This window comes from Dipodomys merriami, unplaced genomic scaffold, assembly GCF_024711535.1.
Source record: "Dipodomys merriami isolate MVZ:Mamm:240054 unplaced genomic scaffold, mDipMer1.0.p SCAF_13, whole genome shotgun sequence".
In the NCBI taxonomy this organism is placed as follows: Eukaryota; Metazoa; Chordata; class Mammalia; order Rodentia; family Heteromyidae; genus Dipodomys; species Dipodomys merriami.
In genome coordinates, this window is record NW_027202604.1 from 18,800,786 (window position 1) to 18,826,943 (window position 26,158).

The 26,158-nt window shown below is 38.0% G+C and overlaps 1 protein-coding gene and 1 pseudogene across 19 annotated transcripts in view; one reads left to right on the forward strand and one right to left on the reverse strand.

Moving 5' to 3' along the window:
• LOC138824576 (inositol polyphosphate 5-phosphatase K pseudogene) overlaps positions 1–10,973 on the forward strand; it is a 53,515-nt pseudogene extending 42,542 nt beyond the window's left edge.
• The window catches only part of Fhit (fragile histidine triad diadenosine triphosphatase), a 1,320,449-nt gene that overhangs the window by 477,077 nt on the left and 817,214 nt on the right, over positions 1–26,158 (reverse strand). The gene's annotated exons all lie outside the window — the stretch shown is intronic.

Sequence of the window (26,158 nt, forward strand, 5' to 3'; positions counted from 1 at the left end):
GATTCCTACTTAATGAATAAGAGGTCTAAATACTTAAGGAAATCAAAGATCAAGTCACCCATAGATTTGAGTAAATTTATTCAAGCCAAATTCTGAGAGGTCGAATTGGGAGTTTTTATTGGAAAGTGTGTGGTTGCAGGCAGACTCCTGTCCCAAAGACCTGTAGCCCCTTGAATACACTCAACACTGCCAGAAGACTGAGCCATTAGGGCAGGAGAGGAAAGAAAGAGCAGAAAAAAAATACTAAGAAACCAGATCAACCCCAATGGAGAGCTGAAGCGGGATGCCATGTGACCTCAGTTTCTATTTGGCTCGCGCTCTCTTACTGTATGCTCTAGGCTCCCTAGTCCTCAGTTCGTCATGGTTAAAATGGGTATATTCGCAAATAGCATAACAGATTCATAGTACTGGCATCAGAAGGTTAAAATAAAACAAAAGATATCAAAAGAATTTTGAAAATATGCAGTACGATATAAATAAGCAAATACCATTATAATTACTAGTTCTGGTTCACAAAGTTAGAGCTTCTCAAATCAGTGAGCATTTATCTACCACAGCAGGACAAAGGCTATTACTAAAAACTATCAAATGAAGTCCAATCAACAGGCACCATTCTATTACTGTCTGTTATTTCTACTAAAAAGATCAGATGTGCTTGGAGAAAATGAAAAAAGATATCTGTGTTCATTTTCATATCTGTGATCCTGACTCTTATTAAAAGCCAGTTAGGCTTTGATTGAGCTACAATTTGCAATTTAAAACACATACAAGTGACTGGTAACTAAACTTTTTGAATTCCATCAGTAGAACAGAAGATCAATCTAAAATAGATGCTATTTAGGATGCAAAGTGGCTAATTCGGACTTCACTATCAGGATTATGACCCTAATATCAATAGGAATATGTTCTATTGTTAGGCCTCTTGCATAGCAAGAGCCAACACTATAATAAGTGCCAACACAAATAAACTACTCTATAGAAGAGCTCTTTGCTTTGGTCCAATTCAAATACCACAGAACAAAGAAAAAACAGGAAGAAGGATAACGTAGACCCGTTGGAGACGCTACTTCTGCATAATTGAGATAACATCAACCTATATTCCCATATTTGTGGAAACCAAGTCTCAAATAGCTGTCAGGTAGCAGGAAGGGGATGAGCATGCCTTTGTAATTCACTTCTCAACGTGTTCTCAACCTGCAGACCCAACGTTTCTATCAGGCTAACAGTAAATAAGTCATTTCTTCTGTAGGGACAATATTGTAAGGTAATTCAATCGTGAGAAGCAGAGAAGCCATGTTCTTAGAGGTCAAATTGGGAGTCTTCGTTGGAAAGTTGGCAGTTGCAGGCAGACCCCTGTCAAAAAGACCTGTTGCCCCTTGAATACACTCAACACTTCTAGAAGGTTGAGCCATGATATCACATGAGGAAAGAGCAGAAAAATAATAGCAACAAACGAGATCAATCCCAATGGAGAGCTGAAGTGGGACACCCACCATGGTGACCAGAGGAGAGTCAGGAGACAGGAGACAACACAGACACCTCTCATGAGGCACGGCATAATGGCGCCTGAGCTAATTTGCACCTAAATACTGTCAGAGTTGGAGGCAGGGTCACAGGAAATTTGAGTCTCCCAAGTTCAGGTCCAGGAACCTATTGCCCAAGACTCTGCCCCTGCCTCTTGGAATTCCGGCATGCCCATCAGCTAGGAAGTAGGACTTCACCTTCCTCTATCATGAAGATAAACTAGTGCCAGCTAGATAAGTCTCCTCATTTAAAAAAAAAAATGTTGAGAATGATTAAAATGTACCAGGGTTTTCCCACATAGAAAGGACTTGGAGAATCTCTTCTAATAATGTAGATTTATTTTTAAGAATTTAAAAGCAAGTATTTCTAAGCACAGCCTCATCACAGTGAATACTTTTCCAACACTAAGCCAGGAATGTACTTGCAACACTTCTGAGAGAAATGAGGGCAGGAGAAGGAGATCACTTTACTAAAGAAGTTTAAACACAGATTTAAACACAATTTAAACAAAGCCTGAGCTATGAAATCCTGTCCCTTTACCATGAAAAACTCTTCCAAATTTTTTCTGATCATTATCCAATGTAATCTCAGTGACAATTTCATTTATTAGATACAGAGGAAGTATAAAAGGGTTAGCAGATATGACAAAGTTAATCAGTGATATAAGACTAGATGTGCAGGTGAATCCTTCTCCCTCTTGTTTTAGTTACTTTTATATGAAAAACTTGAATTTTCTCAGAATTTATGATACCCCAAGTTTTCCAGTATAAAGGCGGATAATCAGCATGTAAACAAATGCATGTATTTATATGTATTTATTGCAATGAGATAAGAAAATAATTGTACATTGAGTCATCATCTTCCTTTTAATCTGAAGCTTTTGTTTTATAGTCTTTCCCTGAAAGGTTCAACAAAAAAGAGAAGGATTAAGGATGTAGGTCAATAGTAGAATTCTTATCTAGCAAAGCGAAATTGGTGGTAGAGAAAGAAGTTCATCTGGAGAGCTTACAATAGTTGGTAATGATGGTAATCTGCTTTGTTCTTATAACTCAATATGGCTTCCATGGCTTGGACCACTGACTACCCTTTCCCCAAGGGATCTTTCTGAAATTCTCTAGCCCATTCTCGAGGCCAGAATCTCATACTAAATAGGAAAGCCAACTCCCCCAACACTCTCAAGTGATCAGCCTCCTCAAATGACATTTCCTGAGCCAAACCTGCAGGATAAACTCTCCAAAGTTTTGAACCCTCCAGCTACCTGGGACACTGACCCCACATATTACCCTATTTAAGTCCCTCCACCCCTGCCCTCATTATGCCTTGTGTCTCCTGATTCTCCTCACGTCTCCATGGTCCCCCTCTTCAACTCTCCATGAAAGTTGATCTGGTCTGTTGAAGTCACTTCCTGCTCTTTCTTTATTTTAATACTCTCATGACTTAGTTTCCTAACATTTAACATGCATTCTTTACCTGCTGAGGGAATTTATAGCTAAGAAGGAGTTTAGGTTTCTTGCTTTTGTTTTTCAAATATTAAGAATAAAATGGGTTGTTATAAAAGATGTCGTGGGCCAGTCCTCAGTGGCTCATGCCTGTAATCCTAGCTACTCAGGAGGCTGAGATCTGAGCATCATGGTTCAAAGCCAGCCCAGGCAGGAAAGCCCTTAAGACTCTTTTATTTTTGTCCGGTTGTGGGGCCTGAACTCTGAGCCTGGGCACTGTCCCTCAGCTCTTCAGCTCAAGGCTAGCGCTCTACCACTGAGCCACCCTCCCAGCCCATCCTTAAGACTCTTATCTCCAATAAACTACTCAGATAAAACTGGAAGTGGTGCTGTGGCTCAAGTGGTAGAGTGGTAGCCTTGAGAATGGAGAGGCTCAGGGACAGAGCCCAGGCCCTGAATTCAAGCCCCAGGACCTGCAAAATAAAAGAAAAAGTAGAGGGCTTACTATCACTACATTTTATGCTCCTTATTATTGTCACCACAGTAATTTCATAATTCATTATTGTTGCTTTTCTAATTTCTAGATAGATTTAATACGGTCCTTACCTTTCAGGTCCTTACCTGTTCAGGTAACAATCAAATGATTAATCATAGTTACTGGTTAAGAAAGTAAAAAACTAGTCAACTAATAGAAAAAGGTCAACTATAAAAACCATTACTATAAAACTTGGTTATGCTGGGCACTGGTGGCTCATGCCTGTAATCTTAGCTACTCAGGAGGCTGAGATCTGAGGATCACCGTTCAAAGCCAACCTGGGCAGGAAAGGCTGTGAAACTTATCTCCAATAAACCACCAGAAAACTGGGAGTGGTGCTGTGGCTCAAGTGGTAGAGTGCTAGTCTTGACTGAAGAGCTGAGGGACAGGGACAGCACTTAGGCCCAGAGTTCAAGCCCCATGACCAACAAAAAAAGAAAACAACAACAACAAAAAAAACTTGGTTGTATTCATGAGGTGCTTATTAATACTGGGGAGCAAATGAAAAGTACATACATACTTTAAAATTTCTTGTTTCACATTTTTTCCTTCCTTCCCTCCCTCCCTCCCTTCCTTCCTCCCTCCCTCTCTCCCTCCCTCCCTCCTCCCTCCCTCCGTCCCTTCCTTCCTTCCTTCCTTCCTTCCTTCCTTCCTTCCTTCCTTCCTTCCTTCCTTCCTTCCTTCCTCTTTCCTTCCTTCCTTCCTTGGTAAGTATGAATACGAATGTAAAAGATGAACTAGCATGGCAGTGCATGTTTGTAATATCAACACTGGAAACCCTGAGGCAGAAGGATTATAAGTATAGGCCAGGCTGGCTTACATAATGGGACCATATTTCATTAAAAAATTTAATTATCAAAAGAAAGATAATCTATACAGAATCCTCTGATAGAATTTTCCTGTCTAAAGATGAGCCTGTCAAATATTAGCAATATTTAAAAGTCTTCAATGTCTCATTTGATTTAAGTTCCAGGCATTGTGTACTAAATTGTTACCCAGTGTTTTACCTGCTTTTGTCATTTGCCTTTTCACCAACCTCTTCTGCATAATTATTCTTTGCACAGAATATATTACTACCAGGCACATCATAGTTTCAAGAGTTTGTTGTTCAAATCAAAGAAAGGTTGGACAAATGGGACTGCAGGAAACTGCAGAGCTTCTGCATGGCAAAGGACATACCTAGCAAGATCAATAGAAAACCCACAGGTTGGGAGAAGATCTTCACTAGCCATACAACAGACAAGGGTCTCATATCTCAAATATACTTAGAACTCAAAAAATTAAATCCCCCAACAACAAATCCTCAAAGAAGCAACTGCTCCATTAGTAAGTGGGCTAAAGACTTAAAGAGAGACTTCTCTAAAGAGGAAATAAGAATGGCCAATAGACACATGAAGAAATGCTCAACCTACCTAGCCATAAAAGAAATGCACATCAAAACAACATTGAGATTCCACTTCATCCCAGTTAGAATGACTATAATCAAGAACTCTAATAACAAAAGATGCTGGAGGGGATGAGGTCATCATTGTTGATGGGAATGTAAACTTGTTCAACCACTTTGGAAAGAAGTATGGAGGTTCCTCAAAAGACTCCACATAGAGCTCCCCCATGACCCAGCAATCCCACTTTTAGGCATTTACCTAACATAACAAGGCTATACTAAAACTACCAGCACAACTATGTTTATTGAAGCATTATTCACCATAGCTAAGATATAGAACCAACCCAGATGCCCCTCAATAGATGAATGGATCAAGAAAATTCCACACAATGGAATTCTATGCATCCATCAGAAAGAATGACACTGCCCCATTTGTTAGGAAATGGAAAGACTTGGAAAAAGTATATTAAAGAAACATAGGTCCTATGGTTTCCCTCATTTGCAATAACTAGTATACGTCTAGGACAAGCAGAAGAGGCCAAAAGCTATGTACATATGACCATATAATTGATGCTAAGCAAAAATGAACCCCAAGATAGGGACACAAGAGATTTTATCTTTGTTGCTGTTCTTTTTAATGTACTATGTGATTTTTTTTTTGTTTCTTTGTATGTTCTTCCCTCATGGTACAACCTGTTGCCACTGTATTTGATTCTGGTGTCCTACATCTTGTATATACATTTTTTCTAATTTGGGGAGGGGAAGGGAAATAACAGGATGACCCATTGTAACAATGAGATATACAAGACAGTATGTTGAAAAGGAACTTTACAACTTTGAAGGAGAGGTTGGCAGAGGAGGATTTGGGGAGGTGGAGAGGAAAGGGATGTTAGGGGGAAAATAAGGGAGGGTATAACAATGCTTGATAGGAAATGGACTTATTACCTTGCTCATGTAACTGTAACCCTGTACAATTTTTACAATAAAAATATATATTAAGAAAAAAAGAGTTTGTTGTTTTTTGTTGCGAGATATAGCATCAGCCCAGATGCCCCTCAAGAGATGAATATGTAGTAAATATACACAATAGAATTCTACTTATCCATCAGAAATAATATTGTACCAATTGTAAGGAAATGGAAAGTCTTAAAAAATTATATTAAGTGAAGTAAGATAGACCCAGAGAAAGATAAGTTGCATGTTTTTCCTCATTTGTGGTAGTTAGAACTGCCCGCAAATCTACAAGTAAACACATGGGGTGGTAAGTAAGGGATTACAAATGAATCAAGTGAAGTTAATAGACTCTATGGAGAGCACAAATAGTGTAATTCTTTAAAAAGACTAAGTCAAAGCCCTACAAAATTAATATCAGGAAACAAGTACTGGCAAGAGGGTTGGGCCAAAGGAAGAGGGATAGAAGAAAGAAGGGGGAAAGAGGAAAAATGTAGACAAGAAATCATTGTACATACCACAGAATTGACAAATACAAGTAAAAGGTGAGTCAAAGGGGGGATGAAGAGGGTGACATAGATCGAGATGCATTATACACATAAACTACTGTCTTAAAAGATAATAAATAAATAAATACATACATAACCCCAAGTTAAGATAAGGAAGGGAAGGAAAGGATTGGAAGGGGTAGGTGACAATGTTGAAAGGGGGTGACAGCAATCAAGATGCACTGTATTCATAAACTTCTTTGGTGAATGGCAACTCCTTTTTAAAACTTCTCAGTGATAATAAAAATATTCAACGAAAAGAGTGTTGTTTGTTCTCCCTAACTTTTGTCAAAGATTTTGCCTCCTTCAGTGTTGTAGCCTCAACACCCAGAATAATACCAAGCAGAGAGCAGGTACTGACAGTAAAACTGGTGGCTCATTAGTTAACCTCAATCTCTTAGCCTTTTTCCTTTGGTAAATGTCTTCTTGATTTTTTAGCTTGGTAAAAGTCTCCCTGAAATCGAACCTACATATTTCAATCTGAAGAGACCTGACTTTGCCCTTTTATTCTGTTGGATAGAATATGGTCATAGGAGCTATAAGGCATTTGAGACTAACATATAGTGCTGCTTCTAGGTAAACACACACACATATATGTACACACACACACACACACACACACACACACACACACACACACACACACACACATCCTCCCGAGTCCACTACTTTACTTTATGTTAACATGTAAACATTTGAGAGTAAAAAAAAAAAACTACTCTTTAAGCCAACCAGTCTGTGAATCAAAAGGCACAGTATCAATTGAACCACAATGACTTTGATTCAGCCTTCTCATTTTTTCACTGTGATGTCAATATTCAATCAAAAACTTGAAAAGACTTGAAGCACTCATACTTAACAATACAGATCAAGTAAATGGACTGTTTTCTTTTCAGTCTACTGTTTCCAAAGAAGCCTACGGTTACCTCTAGGCATTTTCATTTTGCTCCCTCAAGTAACTCCCTGGCCAAGTAGTATCCATGGATGGTCAAAAAAAGAACACTTAATTACTATTATACAGTCATTCATTGGACAACTGAACAAAACAGACTTGGTCCTGTTCTTGGAGCTTATTATCAGTGAGGAAGACAAAGGAAGAAATTGCAACAATAAGCACCAATGATAAATTATTATCTTCATAGAATTGTTAACCTGAGACAAATAAATGAATACATCAAAGAACTACTAAGGGAATCTTCAAGTTAGCTCTTCAACTCCACTTGACCAGACTCTGTGACTGTCACATGAGCACAAGATAAAATCATTAAATTCAATACGTGGCTGTGTCTTTTGACTAAATTCCTCCTTACTGTTCTAAGCAACTAACCTCCTTTACAAGATAGAGGTTATTCCTCATATTTAATCCATAAACATGAGATCAACGACAGAAACTTTATCTCATGTAGCCTAATATTTGTAACAATGAGGAATGATCAATACTACTTCACAATATGTTTTACAGTATTATTATAACACCTAGTTCTGTAAAGAACTTTAACTCAGTGTGTGTGTGTGTGAGTGTGTGTGTAAGTGTGTGTGTGTGTGTGTGTGTGTGTGTGTGTGTGAAGTCAGATAAGGAATCGATCAGATGTCAACCTCAAGCAGACACACAGGACCAGATGGACTCTCTAAATGGACTTTCTCATGCTCTACATGAATCAGCTGGGAGGATGGAAATAATTTATTCTAGGAATTTTGACAGTTACCATCATCTAGACTCTATTAAATGCCTTGTATAGTTGAAAAAAAGCAAAGACCAATCTTATACCATTCCCATTTACTTCCACCACTAAAGAAAATTCAACCAAAGATGGAAAGTAAAGATATCAGTTCCTGTCACAACAAGATATTGAAGGTAGCTTCTCAGATCACAGAAATTGTCAGGTTATTCCAATGTTGTGATGAGCCTTAAAATACAAGGTAACATATTTTCAAGTGTTCATTCCACTGTTTAATACTTCGATTATTATATGTCATATTCTACCCTAGCAAATAGCAAGAAAGGATTGCCACAGAATAGACCTATGTACACACACACACACACACACACACACACACACACACACACACACACACACACACATATAAATACACAGACAAATTTTCCATAAAGAAATGTGAATGGGATAGAATATTGCTTAGTGATGTAGAGATGCTGGAGGCCCTAGCTTCAGTCCTTAGCACTGCAAGAGAGAGAACAAAGCAAAGAGTAAGAAGAAAGAAAGGTTATGCCATTGTCACTTTTTAAAAATATTTTCCACGGATCTATAAACTTCAAGTCTGTGCTGAATTATTCATTTAAACTTATTAAAACTAAGAATTTAGGTAATATTTCTGAATATAACTCAGAATAATGTAACAAGATAATCATGAGCCCTCACAAAAACTCACGTTAACAGAAAATAGTTTTTAGATTGACTGATCTCTGCTTCTCAATGGCACCATCACCTAAGCAAATTCTATTCCCCCAAAGCCACATATGATAAAGCATTGAGTTTTTGAAATAAGGAACAATGAAAAAGTACAACTTTTAGGATCCTCTCCAGTACACTAAACTACATACAGTAGGATTTAACACATATTAACTGTTTCTGAGACAAAGATGACAGATAGCATCTTGAATTGGACTTTTATTTAAAATCCCATACATATGGTTTATTTAAAATCCCATACATATAGTTTTCAGGGCTGAAGATCTTGTCTTTGATCAGCTTGGCTTTTAATTTCAGTTATAATTACTTTAAAATATGCTAAGATATTCCTGACATCTCAAAAGAACAAATTATTACTTCTGTCGACTCATTTTTCAGAAAGCTACATCATAAAAAATGTATGGCTTCATATAATTAAAAAATTCAAGCAGTGTTCATTGACTAAAGTAATATGGACTATTAAATAATTCAAAATTGTGTTTAGCGGCAGCAGCTGTTTAATTAAAAGGTAAAAACTGCAACTAATCCACTACCGTTGACAGAAATACAGCCTATATCAGTAGTGAGATCCCCTAGGATAGAAAATATGGATATGAATTCAAAAAGTCATGAGCCTCATTTAATGAATATAATGAAAATAACCACAATGAATCAGAACCAAACATATTTTACATCAAAGATGATCTGAGTGTTGCTTCACTTTCAACTTCCTCCAGGCTAGTAATTTCAAGGTAGAAAAAAAATTCTTTAATGTACATATTGTTAACTATCAATGCACATGGCTTTTATTAGAGGGCCTCTAGCTTAAATCTACCCGATAAAAAGACTAGAAAACCCCACCAAACTGGGTAATCCCTTCAAACTACTTTAGTTCAGACTCAATATTCAAGGCATTTGCTTATAATTGATAAATATAAAATGGAGAAATTAAAATAGTAAAATTAACCAGCTTCCCCAACAATTGATTCACTGAATACTCTAATTTTGTTGAGAAGTAATTCTATAGGAAAAAATGGCTTTAGTAATTTAAAAAAAAAAACTCAGGGTCCCGCCTCTTAGGGAAACTGAGGCAGGCAGTCAGAATCCGGAAGAAAAATAAGCCGAGAGGGAGTGACGAGACCTGCACTGGAGAGGCTGCTCCGGCCTCCACCGGGGCTGGAGCGGGGAGACCAGAGCCTGCCGGGTCACAGGTGGGGATGATGGCAGCTGTCAATCACCCGAAGCCAAGGGGACCCAAACCCACTAAGTTCAGTATACATGTTGTGACATGGAATGTGGCTGTAGCAGCTCCCCCTCAAGACCTGAGTGACCTACTTCTCCTGAACAACCAGAACCTCGTCTGGATATGAATATCATTGGGAAATGAATTCTGGGATCATAAGCCTCCTTTCTGACACTGTCTTTGGAGACCCATGGAGCAGTTTCTTCATGGATGTACTTTCCCTCTGAAGTTCAAGATCTCTCATGTTCGCAGGCAGGAGCTCCTCTTACTGTTCTTCGCCAAGTATCAACATCTGCCCTACAGCCAGATCCTCTCTACGAAATCTACTCACACTGGCCTCTATGGGTACTGGGGAAATCAAGGCGAGTCAACATCTGCCGGAAACTTTCTGGCTATTATGTAAGTATCATCAACTGTCACCCGCCTCCCCATCTATACAACAATGACCAGAGGCTGGAACACTTTGACCAGATCCTGGAGACACAGAATTTTGAGGGATCTGCTATCGCCAATGTCTTAGATCATGACCTTATTCTGTGGTTCGGAGACATGAACTTTCGGATTGAGGACTTTGGCTTGCACTTTGTCCGGGAATCCATAACAAATAAGAACTTCAGCCTGCTGTGGGAGAAGGATCAGCTCAGAATTGCCAAGATAGATGACCCACTGCTCTGGGAATTCCAGGAGGGTCCCCTGCTCTTCCCACCCACCTACAAGTCCAACAACTATGATACCAGTGAGAAAAAACACAAGCCTGCATGGACCAACCGTATCCTATGGAGATTGAAATGGCAGCCCCATACCAAGTCCCTCACCCCTGTCTGCCAACCCCCTACTTCTTTCTGTCTTTGAAGAGCTATGTCAGCCACATGATGTACAGCATCAGTGACCATAAACCTGTCACCAGCCCCTATGACTTGGAGTTGAACCCAACCTGAATCGGGTATATATCAACATCAGCGATATCCCTAAGACTGAGAATGAGTTTCTCCTCTGTTACTACAGTACTAGTCTGAACTCTGTAGTGGGGATAAGCAAACCTTTCAAGATCCCCTGCTTTGCTTCTTTTTGGACAATTCACTGGATGAGGATGAACCACCAATCTAAGCTGGACTAGGAATGAGTGAGGCCAGGGTGGAGGCTAGAACTAGCAGCCTAGTCTGCTTTAACTGCTGCCTGGGCCCTCCCCTGAGGAAGGAGCCAAGTAACCTACATTCCCAGGGGGAGCTCAGCCAGACTCCCTTTGCTTTCTCTAGGCCGGATCTCTGAAACTGGCACTTAAATACAGGTTTTTGTTGCTGAAAAAAAAAAAACTCAGGGTGCAAAGGATGACAGACTCATTTGTAAACAATAACTAAAAATACAAATTATATTTGTATATATCTGAATATACAATATGTGTAATATATACAACATATTTGTAATATCTGAATCTTTGCTTCAGATTTTCTACTTCTATTCAACTGTCTTCTGAAGAAATTACACATATGGGCAAACTTGATGTGCAAAGATGTTTACTAGAAATACATTTGGATACCTGGCTATTCATACGTTTAGGGCTTTTTCTATTATGTAAAAGTGTATGTTTATAAAAATCAATTATTTTGGCATTCTTGTTTAAAGTAGCAGTGATTTTAAAGTTCCCAGTAATCACTGACTCTTAAACATCTAGCTCTCTCTTGCATAATTTGTCATTTTTAGGCAAAGCTTTGTGTGTTGAATCAATGGGCATTTATTTTAGGGCTACATAGGCTCATGCCATGTACTATAGCTCATCAGCCACTTGACTTTCTTCTTCATTTCCTTCTCTATAAAATGGAAGAGATACTGGTACCCTACTCCACTGAAAACTCACAATAAAGACTTATGAAATGTCAGCTTCTTTTATTATTGACTGCAATTTCATGAAAGAGGAGAAACCAGTTATTCTTTATTTTTGACCAGTGCCACAGTAGAAGAGACAATATGGCACATTCAAGAATGAATATACAAGGTTTAGAATTCATTACTTTATTGTTAAATTTCACTGGACTACAGAATACTAGTAACTACATCTAGAAAATAGAACTCTTCATTGTGTGCCTCTTTTGCATATGAAGATATCTAGCTATAAAAAGCACTCTAAATAATTTTAGTTTGTCCCCTGGCCCCCAGTGTTGAAAAAAATCTACAGCCTGGTTCAATCTTTAGAAAGAGAAATTTTAAAAAGCTGATTTGGGGGTGATAACAAATTTATTTTCAGAAATAATATTCTTGATCTAATATGAGATAATAAATAATTCAGGAGTTTCACATTACCAGGGAATTGCATTTAAGAGATCAACTGGGGATCTCTTTAATAAGAAGCATTCACCTTGGTACAGGAATGCTACTCTGCATTTAATCTTATTCCCTTCAGGGTGTACGAGACAGCTTGTTGGAGAAATAGGATGATTCTTGGCTGTATTCAGAAAGGGAACAAAAGAGGGAAGGCAGGTAAAGGACACAGCACCATGGAAATGACATTTAGTTTCAATTTGAATTCTGAAGTATTGAGCATTTAAAATTCTTCATTTAAAGAAAATCTGAGAAAATTTGTCGAGTGGGTATGAAAAATGATATAGCCTGCCACTTAAGATAGGGTGCTAAAAATGTTTAACAATTGTTCAATCTAAATGGCTTATATTCAAAGGGGGACAGAATATGTCGCTTTAGCAGAAGGATTATTTTGAGCTAAAGGCTCTTAAAATCAGCAGGTAGAGAAAGGGTTCTCTGACCCTCCCCTTTTTCTTCCTGAAAGCAAGGAACCAAACTTCCAAATGGAAGAAGTCCTTCCTATTCAGAAGGCAAGCAATATTTTGATCTTCAGGGATGGGACACTAAGACAGAGAATTCTAAAGACGCAGATCTTATTAAAGTCATTCTAGTTATTGTTTGGCATCTCCATATACTTGAGTTACTTTGCTGCAACTTCCCTTTATTCAGCCAAATATAAACACGTCAGCTCTGTCATTTCTTGGTTTTTAATTTTGTTTTGAGGACTGTGTCACATAAAATTTACATGAAATCATTTTGCATGCTTCTTTTCTTATTAAGTCGTTTTATGCCAATTAAATTCTCAAGTTCTACCTTACCCACTCAAATGCTAAGAAAGTTGAAGGGATCTTATACAGCTTCAACAAGATGTTCATTTTCCATTCTTTGAAACTTTCTAGAGGTTTCCAAGTTTTCTAATGAAAAAGCTGGAGGAAAGATAACTTACTGAAAAACTTGAGAAGATAAAGATTTTGCATAATTTCTTCTTCAAGTCCATCTTCGAAGACCAAGTATATACAATAAATACTTCCTCTTATCTTGGATATAGCATATTCCCCTTTCTCTCAAAACGTAAGTGCTCTCAGAGCAGCATGACTATCATGCAGGCTTAGACATGTAAGTGACAGATCCATAATCCCAGCAGTCATAATCCCATTCCACCTGCCATTGTTTTGGTAGTATTGATGATGATGGTGATACATTTGAGGGGCTTGGGAGTTTTTTTTTTTAAAAACAGATTGGATTATGGATGTCCAAACTGGCTCTTGAGTTAGAGCTTCCTGCCTCTACCATCTAAATGATAGAATTAACCATTGTGACTGGCCCACAGTCCTTTTTTAGCTCAGGGATGGACAAGAAACTAAAGGTTAACCTACCAGAATGCAGAATTTTTGTTCAATAGCTACAAGAAGAGGCTTTTCCTTTCCCAGCTTGACCTGAATGGAGAAATAAGGATGGTCCAAGCTGTGAAGAACTCTGATTGCCAAATTATTTGAATAATGAACATTAGTCACTATATTATGGAAAAAGAGTCAAACACAAACAAGTACACACCTATCCGTGCATGGCCAGGGTGGCTAAATAGAGAAAGAGAGATAAAAAGGGAGAGAAGAAAGCAAGAATCCATGCCATGTTCTAGGAAAGTGACACCTAATGAGCAAATCTATCACAATACTTTTTGAATTTTCCAAGCTAATATATTTCATTGTCTGCCCAAGTGAGAATTTAGTCGCTTTTTGTTACTTGCTAGAGGATTTTTCCTAACATACTAACAGGTAAGATAAAAATAGACAAACCAATGACTACAAGAGTTCATTTATTTACTTCTTATCCTGATACTTCAAGAGCATTGTGTTATTTGCTGCTGAATGGAGAGGAAAGTTAGTTCCTAAGGACCCCCCCTTGGCCAAAAAAATATAGGACATCTGTTGAAGTCATGAGTGACTTGTCAGCAAAGTTCAGCAGCAGTAAAGCCTCCTAAAAACAGATCTTTCTCACCAGTGGGTATTTACATAATTAGGGTCAATTACAATTTAGAATTTCTAGGGCATGGGGCTAAATTACAGTGACATTTAAGGGGTCTGCTGAATTTTCTCATTTATCTTGAGCATTTCTGGAGTTACTACATTGTAATTAAGTAATTTTCTTCATTTCATTTTTATTGTAATTTTCTTCTTCAGGCTTGGGCAATTACCCACCACTCCAGGGTACATTCATTTAGAGTGGGGAAATAAAGACCACCCAATTTTCAAGGGAGGCTGAGAATAGTTCTACAGTCTGCTGAGTGATGAACTGGGATGTCTATAGCCACTTCCAAGTAAGTTGCTTCAAACAGTTTCTGTATTCCCCAAACCCAGAGCCTTGCAGGAAACTCTCAAATTCTCTGAGTGATCCAAACCTAAACAGTGGCCATTCTGATTCAACATTTTATCCAGGTGGTACATATTTTAAGTAGCCCCTGAGAAATGCAGAAGCAATCCCTATTATTTACTTGTGGGCTTTATGAAGGCATACTTCTGCACTTCTTTCAATAGAGAAGTCATCTTATATTGAATTAAGCTATTCTAATGGCTTTAATTTTAACAACAAAGAAGACTATACCTATTAAAAAATAAGCAGAATCCTTGAAATGTTAGGTCATAGCACATTCTGATTACATATTCCTAAGAGAAACAGGATCAAGTTCTCATGGCCTAGGTGACCTCTTTACAGGCAGGAGAGAGTGAGTGAGAAAACCACTAGGAAGTGAAAACTTACTTCATGTGAGCACCCAATCAACCACCCAGAGAGTTATGGAGAGATGGAAAGGAAGGAAGAATAAGGGAGAGGGAGAGAGAAAGAAAGAGAGACACAGAGACAGAGAGACAGACCCAGAGAGACAGAGAGAGAGAGTTATAGAGAAAGAAGGAAGCAAGGAAAGAGAAGGAGGTGGGTAGAGGAAAGGGAGGAGATGGAAGGAGAGAGTAGGATAGAGGGGAGAGAGAGAAAGATTAGAAAGAACCGTATTTTGTTGCCTGGTTTACAATTGGCCAGTTTGTGAGTGAAAGAATAAACATTTGACAATCCTATCTCTTTGATTCAAAATCTTACAAATCAAATCGTACTTAACTGTTGAAACTTGTCCATGACAGTGGTCACGCCAATTTCTAGTTCATAAGAAGACATAATCCAGGTATCTCACATATGTGTCTAAAACTATCTTTTTCTAGTATGGGGCTTTCTAGTTAGAGAAAGCTTTGCATTGATCTTATCCTTTAGGAGCCTCTGGGTCATGGCTTGTAATTTTTTTCAAAGCCCTGCTACTTCTTCAATCTGTAAGTACTTATGGGTTCCGGCTATGTGAAAAACACGATAAACCCACTGAAATATGAGGAACTGATATAGCAGCTTTGCTCTATACCTATAATAATAGGAGGCAGGTGGTGGTGTCTTCAAGTCTAATGAGATAACCCAACATACCTCCAGAACAGCCAAAATACCAACTCACAGTGGAAAATGTTTTCCAAACATTACCAACTAAAATAACCACAGGCTTCCATTCATGAGCACCAAATGTGCCTGGTATTTCTATATGGGTCTAATGGAATCATCAGATGTATGATAAAATTTGAATGCAAGCACATGAATGTATTCATCGAAAATATTTTTGCAGTAACTATATTGTTTAAGATGCTGTGTTAGACATGTGTCATAATTAGAAAGACAAATTAAATCATAGAAAACAAAGTTTACTCAAATGAACCAAAGATTCTTGGGATTAAAGACCACAGGTGTTTCACAGAGCATTAGTTCACTTCAAACGGTGCAGACAGATGACTTCTAAGGATCATTTTAACCCCAAATGTCCACAGTTGAAATGTTCTGGAAAGTTCCTAGGATAGAAAAACTATTCTGTTCAACAGCTAGCACTGAACCTTGGAAATAGTTAATAAATGAATAAAAGATAGAGACTGTTGCCCCGTGGGCATATAGTCTAGAATTCCACAAGGAACATCTATGGGAGCATAAAACGTTGAAATGTTCTTAAGTGCAGATGTTTTAAAGATTATATTTCCGTTTTACTCTCAAGATGGCAAATTCAAATGACTAGTTCCAACAAAGACTTACCATATTGATACAAATTTTATTTATATTGAAGGCTACCAATGGTATGACATCAATGAATGCCAAAAAAGAAAGATGTGCCTATTTTACTAGGTATTCTGAAAATAAGAAAGCACATAGCTGAAGAGTATTTCAGCCTGCTTTCACTTATGAAGACTGTTATGAACAGCACATTTGTATGATGTCAAAGGAGACAAAGGATATTACTCTGCATATTCAAAGTGACAATTAGTTGGTAATAACTGACAAAATGGTGGTCCCAATTTGCAATCTCATTGTTATTTAGTTTCGGTAACCCTGTGAGCTTGCTAGATCATAGACCCTGTGATGTTCATCTATGGCTCTGTGGACAGAATTCCACTGCCCAGCATTTCATGGATGACTATTCATTGTGGAAATGATGCAGAAAAATAAGCAACAGCTCTTCCTGAAAAATAGAATTCTAAAGCTATCTTCACATCACCCAATATGTTGTATCTTCAGGAGCAATGGCTTCTTTTCTTTCTTTCTTTCTTTCTTTCTTTCTTTCTTTCTTTCTTTCTTTCTTTCTTTCTTTCTTTCTTTCTTTCTTTCTTTCTTTCCTTCCTTCCTTCCTTTCTTTCCTTTCTTTCTTTCTTTTTTTTTTTGGTCAGTCATGGGGCCTGAACTCTGGGCCTGGGCACTGTCCCTCAGCTCTTCAGCTCAAGGCTAGCACTCTACCACTGGAGCCACAGTGCCAGTTCCAGCTTTTGTTTTGCTTCTGTTGTGCTGAGGAATCAAATCCAGGGCCTCATGCATGCAAGGCAAGCATTCTACCACTGAGCCTCCTTCCCAGCCCAATGGTTTCTATTTTTAACCTTTTGCTCTAGCTGCTCTCTGTTTTTCTCTCTCTCTCTCCCCCTCTCTCCCCCCCCCTCTCTCTCTCTCTCACACACACACACACACACACACACACACACTGCTCTCATTATATTTGCCTACCTGCTTCTTGTCAGGATAGATCAGACAGTCCAAAAAACAACAACCAAGAATCACAATGCCCCATGCAGAGCAGGATGAGAAGGTACCTTTGTGCCAGGCAAATTCACTCTCCATAAAATGCACTTCTTAGGGAACACTGAGAAATGCAATTGGAAACATAGGTAAGAGACACCCTCCGTTTTTAGGGTCTAGATCTAATCTAATACACAATGTACAATCGATAATGCTTTTTGTACCCTTGAGACCAAGATTGTGTTTTTACCAGATAATTTGGAGGTGACATACATTAAAGACACAGAAGGAACAAGAGAACTGTGGCAAAAGAATCATGGAGGCAAATTTAGAAGGCGGATAGTATTAGGAGATTTTCACTGAAATGGAATCTATTCATTGCTATACTAAAGCACAAAAGGGGTCTGAAAAGATACTGGCCAATGATATTTCATATAAACATACTCAAATAGCATATATTTCAATTAATTAGGTTTCTGGAGTCGTCATGTGGTATTTGGACTTGGACATTAAATCAATACTGGCCTTACAAATACTCCCCATGTTCTACTCTCCAATCTAATCCCCTCCCACCAAATCAATACAAAAACCTATATCAGCCAGAAAGGACAGTAATCTTGAAGTGGCAATGGGAATCTAAATTACAATTGTAAATGTCTAAAGCTTGTGGTCTGGGGATTTTCCTAATGGGAATATTTGATGTGACTGTTTGTTATTCTTATGGCTATGTTCATGAGCACAATACAAAAGTGGTAGAAAGGCCTGAGTGCCATAAATTACATTTTCTGTAAGAAATAATATCCTTGACATATTTTTTTCATTATCTGAAAAGAATGAAACAGATTTTTTTTTGGTTAATTAGTGCTAAGGCATGTATTTTACATTAGCTTTAAGTTTACCAAAATTGCTTGAAAAACTTGAACAGATGGGAGAATTATAATAACATTTCCTTCTGATTTAGGTTAGGAGTAAAGAGTCATGAGAATTCTCCTCCTGCTAGGTTTCCCATAAAGTTAATGCATTTAATAGATATGATATATTTGTTTTTCTCACTGAGGTGTAAACAACTCTGTCTCACCTTATGAGAGTGTAATGAGCTGAGGGAATACATTTCAATTCTTTCTACCCAGGGTAAAGGGATTTCCCAAGATTTAAACATCAAACCACACAGAAACAACTGCAAACTTGGGACAATAACTGTGCAGCAGAGAGCAGAGCCTGCAGGGAACATACATAGGTGAAGGAGATGTGCTTGAAGAGTAACTAGGACCAGCATGAAATGGAAGAGCAGGTGCCATCCAGAAGTGACAACTATGGCCTCATAAGGTTTGTGGAGCTCAGGCCTCCATGGATCCAGCAAATATAGCCTCTTTAAAAAAAGATGCTCCAAATCTCAATTTCGTTTGCAAATATCCCAATCAAAAAATTTAAGGAAGTATTTTTATATGTTCTTAAAAGGCATGCATCCCCAAGAAACCAGAATAGTCTCGAAGTTACCATTTATTTAAAAAGAAAGTCATTCTGCCATCTTGTATTCATGGTTAATGCTGTGGCTGATTTATGACCTGTCTTTGACAAGAAATTATTCTTCAAATAACACACTTTGAATGTGTGTTTTTTAGTGTGCTAACTCTTCACAGATTCTAAAAGTGGACCACTGTGACCCTTAGGTGTGATGATTTTAAGCTGGGAGCTTACCAGGTTTTCCACCATGCATTCCCTTTTTACTTTACTTTTTCCTTCTCCATTCTCTTACAGTCGCCAGAGTACCCATTTTCAACTCTCATCTCACACCTCTTCAAATTCACTAATAACTAAACTTAGCAAATAGAAGAACAGGTGCTTTTCCCAGGCCTTCTTCTTTAATTTCACTGCAGCAAGGGATGGCTCATGTATTGTGTCTCTTATCTTCATCAAACTTCTTAAATTTCCCGCTTCTGTGGTTTTTGATGTTTAAATCCCAAAATGCACATTTCTTTTTTAAGCCATTTCCTCTTGATGATTCAGCACTTTTGTGAGTATATGGTTGTTCTATGTGCTTTTTTTATTTTAACAAGGTTTTGCAAATCTGAAATAATATCTAAGTCAAATTTTCATTAAATAGCATAGTCTGTTGGTCAGTATTTGTTGCAAATTGGCAGTGTATGAGGCTGGAGTAAGGTTGGTGAAATAGCATGATCTCACTCATTCCATGAAAATGATTATTTTATTCTGTATATGTATATGTGCCTTATAACATTATGTTGCCTATATTACATATGAGATATACGATATATATATACATGCTTGCCTAAAAAACTAGACAATAATGAGAACTTTTTGTGTGCATGACTATGTATAACTATCTTTAATATAATGTCAAACTCTGATTTACACTGCTTACTCTATAATCATGTAACCCTGACAAAAGTGGTGGGGGAAAACTATTTTCTCTTTTTTGATGTGCAAGTTACAGTATAAAGAGTTAAATAATTGGGATCCAGGTATGGTGGCTCATGCCCATAATCCTAGCTACTTAGGGAACTGAGATTGGAGGATCTAGATTCCAAGCCAGCCAGGGCAGAAAAGTACAGGACAGTCCATTGTTAAACCAGCCAGCAAAAATCCGGAGGTGTGGCTCAAATGGTGGAGCACCTGCTGAGCAAGCAAGCCAAGTAAGTGCAAGGTCCTGAGTAAGCCCAAGGTCAAGCAAGTTGAATAACTGGGTCAAGCAGCCAAGTAAATACCAGCAGCAGTGGGTAAGAGTATGTCCTGCAGTACTTGTATGTTTTTCCATTTGTGCAGTCCAGGCGGGGACCTCACCCAGTTATCTCACTGCCAAACCTGTGTTGTTTCCCCTCACGGGGCTCACTTCCCTTGCTTGCCAGGTGACAGGGAGAGTCTCTCCTTTACATGATGACAATTGATCTGCAAATTCCAGAGCTGGGGTAAGGTTGGTGAAGTGGCACCATCTGACTCTGAATTCCAATCCAATATGTTCCTACTTTTTACCTTCTTTTTTCCTCTATACATACACATACACACACACACACACACACACACACACACACACACACACACACACACACACATACATTTGGGTGGGGCATGATTCTAAAGTTTTAACTTAGGACCTTACATTTGCTAGGTAAGCACCTTACTACTTAATCTATGAAGTGCCCTATTTGCTTATTTTTCACATAGGATCTGGCACTTTTGCTCTGAGAAACCTCAGGTTATCATTTTGCCACTTTTACCTACCCATTCTAAATAGCTAGGCTTATTAGCATGACCTAGCATGCCTGCCTTTTTTTAAAGATTGACATTCATTAATGGTTTTCCTAGGTTGGCCTTGAACCATGAGCTTCCTATCTCTGTCTCCCAAGTAGCTAGGATTACAGTTGTACACCACTACACATGGCCTCATTTTTATTCTTAATTGGCATCTAATATTTACACTTATTTATTAGGTGTAGCATTATAATCTAATAAATGTATACCACATGTAATGATCAAATCATTGGGATTTCTAATTTTTCAAGTATTATCTCTTTTATGTTTAGAACAATGAAAGTCTCTAGTGATTTCAGAATGTATACTTGATTGTTTTAGACTATGGTCACCGTAAGGTAGTACAAAACATCAGAACTACTCTCCCTTCCAAATGTACTCTGTCACCCATTACATACTTTCTTTCTATCCTCTTGCCTCCTGAAAGAAAGATACTGTACCATTCAAAAGGAAATGCAAAGACTTGGAAAAAACTATATTATGTGAAGTAAGGCAGAACCAAAGAAACATAGGCTGCATGGTTTTCCTCATTTGCAGTGACTAGAATGTGCTTATAAATCTACAGGTGAAAAAAACCTCTTCTGAGACTTTCCTGACCTCCTCTACTCTGTCCCTCTCTCTATATGTATCTGTAGCTTTGTTATGAATGCTAAAAGTCCAGGCTTCTCTATTTTTTTTCTGGAAGTATCATTGTTAGAGAGAATCAACATTTGCTTCAATAGGGGACAAGGTAGATTTTGATGAGTAGCCACTTTTTGAAGAGTTGTATTTATCTTTAAAATGTATGCAGATTTTGTACCCACGGTATAATAACTCAGCTTGGGCATTCGTGAAAAATATTCTCTCCCACCTCCAAATATTATAGTAACACTTGCTTTCCAGGAAGCTGACGGATGTAACTGATGGCTTTGCAAATCTGAGCAGAATGAATACTAGAGCTAGTGACAAACGCTGAACTTCAGCTTCCCTGAACACTGGGATGGTTAATAAAACCACCCCACACCCTCTGTAAGACCTCACTTTTATACTTTATCAAGACTCCCTTACTTTCCTAAAACCCTGTTCCATAAAACTCTATTCTCCTTTCTTTTCTTTTAAGATGTTTTATATTAGTGAGTATTCTCCTTATTGCTATATTCTGAAAGCAGATACCTTAATTGCTCACTGGTTTATATCTTTTACAAATGACATTCCAAATAGCACAGTCCACTTTGAGAGGTCCACAATGTTAGGTGCTGCTTCCTGATGTTACTATGAGCCATCCATGGTAAAATAACTGTGGATGAAAAGAAATAATCTCCCCTTACCCTTAGCTGGACTCAGGGATGGCCTCATTGTAACAGATGAAGAAGAGAAAGCGTGTGGATATTTAATGAGTTTCATGTGACATGGATGTCTTCCCATAGAAATAAAACAAAAAAAAAAATAAGAGAACCTGTGAATATTTAATCCTAGGTTTGATGGAGACAAGGATAGTCATGGAGAAGTATGATTAGATAAAAGTAGGACCTCATGGTAACAAAAATGAATGAGGAAATTTTAGAAAAAGCTTATTTTCCTAGATTCTTTTCTGGTCCTTGGGTCCTTTCCTCCCAGCATAGAGAGAGTATCTCTAGAATGAGGATCTAACAAGCTGCTTCAGGTGAAAAAGGCCAGGTAAAGGTCAGAGTGACCTTCATGCTTCTGCTGTTTGCTCAAAATCCGAAGTGTCACATCTGGAGGTAGCACTTCCTGAACCCCGTAAGAAGAAAACAAAAAGTCCAAATCTGTTGTATTTCTATGAGGGCTGTGTTTTGATTATTTAAAAGTAATCTTCGGCACCACATAGGAATCACTACAATGGGCCAGGTGTTCCTAGAAGTAGAGGCTGCGGAAATAGGAAGAAATAAGAACAGACCCTTCCTTTCACCCATAAGATAGTTGAAAAGCAAGACTACTTAAATTGGACACTAATTTTCACTCTTTCTTCTTTCCACAAATATGGCTGGGACTTAGAAATGAGGGGCTATGTAGTGCAGATGCAAGTTGTTCAAGAGAAATCTATGGAATCCTGATTAAAGCTTTGAAATTCAAACCAAGGATTAAGTTGTGAGGATGAAGGTTAGGGGAGGGTAGGTGGGAGGGGGTGGCTGTGGGGAAACTTCAGGGCTGCTGTAAACATCAGAACATTCTGAGTATAGGATGGACAGAGCTAAGTAATGAAAACTGCAAATAATAACGCTCTGCTTATTTTTTTCTTTAAAAAAGGAATACCTTAAAATATGCAGGAACTGGGCTAAGTAATTTACATTCATTACTTCACTAATTCCTTACAGTAACTCCAGGAGCTAAGTACTGTTATTATCTCCACTTAACATAAAATGTAACACAGCCTCAGAGAGGTTAATTAACTTGCCCAGGGTCTTGCAGATAGTAAGTAGCTCAACTCAAAATCATACTGCAATAATGTCTTCTCAAGAGCCGTTGCTAAGGAGGAGCAACAGTGCTGAGAAGGGGAACCCAGCATAAATTGAAATCTGGACTCAGGGAAAAAGGGGTAGACCTCCTAGACCAACTCAGGGAGTATGAATCTCACCTGGAGGTAATGGGAAGATGAGAAAAGACTTAAAGGGGAGGCAAAGCAAGAGGCTGTGTTAGGGTGGTGGATATATGGATTCTTTAGGGACTAGCCAGTGGGCCCCCTTCGGGAGCATCCAAATGCTAAAAAACAAAGTAAAATAATCACAGGTGAAAAGCTCTTCAGTAGCCAAAAAAGTAAGAGAGGGTTAGCTTTAAGGTAAGGTTGATCTTCAAAACACCTTTAAAAATCTGTGAATACTCAAATGTGGACACTATGCCTTCAACTATGGCAAGTGACTTGGGAGAAAAATGCAGCATTCTTCAGGAAGACCTAGCAAAAGCATCCTACTGACTCTAGGGAACTTGAAGGTATGGGAGGCTGGGTTCACACATCCGGATGTGCCAATTAAATATGATGACTACTGCATACTAGTGGGTAACACAGCGAGATATTTTAAAAAAAACTTCAGTAACTGGATTACTGCCACCGCAGGAGACTTTTCTCTCCCCTAACAAAATAAAATGTGGTGTCAGGAGAGACAAAGCGTAAAATACAGGAGCTATTTTTCTTCTTCCCAGTATAGAAGCTTGGTATATTAACTATTATTGAGAAGCTTGAAAACTTTTAACAAATGAACAGATTACCAAGCCAGAAAGAAAAATGATACTTAGTGCTCTAGACTTAACACAATGTTCTTGCAAATAAATGCCTTTAGAACCTGAACGGATTTTAGTAAAATTATCATACTGCTTTTTCTCCCTAATGTCAATGACACACAAGAATTAAAAACAAAAGATATACATGTATTCTACACCCCATCGAATCTAAGATGGCATCAAGTATAAGGAACATACAAATTGCAAAGGTTCTAAGTATAAGAACATGTGACTGTTAAGATCAACACAATACAATGCAATAATCCTAGACATGAGTCTTCCTAATTAGGAGGTTCTCACTAACAGGGTAATTGGTGGTAAGACAATCAGGCTACTCATATACAGAGACTATTGGATTGCAGGAGAAACTCAAGAAAAGAGAACAAACAAATTTCAAGACAAACATGCCAGATACTCTTCCATGAAAGTTGAACAACATGATAAATTAAAAATTAAATTGAGTTTAATGGACAATTTTGCTTTAGTAATATGTTTTCATAATAATTATGGTATAATAAGCATATACTATTACATGATGATGAAAGAAAGAAAGAAAGAAAGAAAGAAAGAAAGAAAGAAAGAAAGAAAGAAAGAAAGAAAGAAAGAAAGAAAAGAAAGAAAGAAAGAAAAATGTAAAAAGGAAGGAAGGAAGGAAGGAAGGAAGGAAGAAAGGAAGGAAGGAAGGAAGGGCATAAAGGAATTTAGGTGTTGGGATCGCCTCATTCTAAAGGCCTCTGAAGCAATTGTCTTCATAATTTACTTAAGGGCTACAAAATGAAAGACAACATGGTGTCTGTTGGGAGGCTAAATATCTGGGTCTTCTTCCTTACCACAAACAGTCCTACTAAAGTAGCCATCCTTAAACCAGAGAAATAAACCTCAGTCGTCACGGCACCCTAACAACACCAGGAAGACAATTCAAAATTAATTACAAAAAAAAGATATCAAAATTAATTACAGCAGAAAGAGTACACTTTTAAAAACTTACAGAAGAAACTTTCACAACTTGGGTCAGGCAAAGATTTCTCAGCACATATAATGTATTAAAAAGAAAAAGAAAAAATTGACTTCAATTTGACAGAAATTAAAGAAAAAACAACAACCTTAGTTCCTTGAAAGGCATTGTTAATAAAAAGTCAAATCAGTGCCTAATATATATGTGTGTGTGTGTGTGTGTGTGTGTGTGTGTGTGTGTGTGTGTGTGTGTGTGTGTGTGTGTGTGTGTGTGTGTGTGTGTGTGTGTGTGTGTGTGTGTGTGTGTGTATGTGTAACACATTTATCTGATGCAGGACTTATGTCCCGAATAATCATTTTTCAATTCAACAGTAAGACAGGGAAACCAATTAGAAATGAACAAAAAGAATTGTAATGACATTGCATGAAAGAAGTCATAAAGCCCAAGAATATATGCTCATTATTAGTTATTAGGAAAATATGAACTACAACTCAAATGAAATACCACAATATCACCAAGAGAATAGCTGAAATTACACAGACTGTTTAAAAGCAGAAGGAATCTTACAGTGACAGGGCTTGTTGACAGGGCTTCTCACAAGGGAGTCAGGATACCATTTGGTAGCAAGACTTAGGCAAGATTCCTGCTGTAGCCTGGAATGGGAAATTTGGTCCCTTTCACCCTTGGTCCAAAAGCATCTAGAATAACCAAAGCTGAGTCTGATGGGACAATTACACTCCATTCCGAATCTCAAAATCCATATCAATGCCTGGTATGGAGGTAGGGGATTATGGGGCAGCTACTCATGAGGCAGTGGGGGAAGGATTCAACATTGAGTCTAGATGGCATCTAAGTAAGACTTGCTCTTGAAATAAAATTTAAAGTAAAATGATTCAAGGGCTGGAGCTAACATTTGTGAGGTCCTGGGTTCAATTATCAATACCACAAGGGGGAAAAAGAATTTTAAAAATAAAGGCATATCAAAAAAATTAAAAAAATAAAGGCATATCAAGAGATCATGAGAATTCTGTTTTACTGACATGTCCACTCTGTTTAGACATTCTTCCTTTTATCTTCTGTTGATAAAAAGTGTTCCTTTGCAATAGTCAATAGCTCACCCGGTTCTCTTCCTCATAGCACTGATTTAGAGCTATTGAACCCGTGTCCCCAAATTATAATTCTGAAAACCCAAATAAAGCCCTTTTTACATCTGCTGTATCTAAGTTTGCAAGATAGGCAGAAACTGGAACTGTTACATGTTGCTGGGGGAGCATAAATTAATATAACCATTTTTGAAACAGCTGACAATTT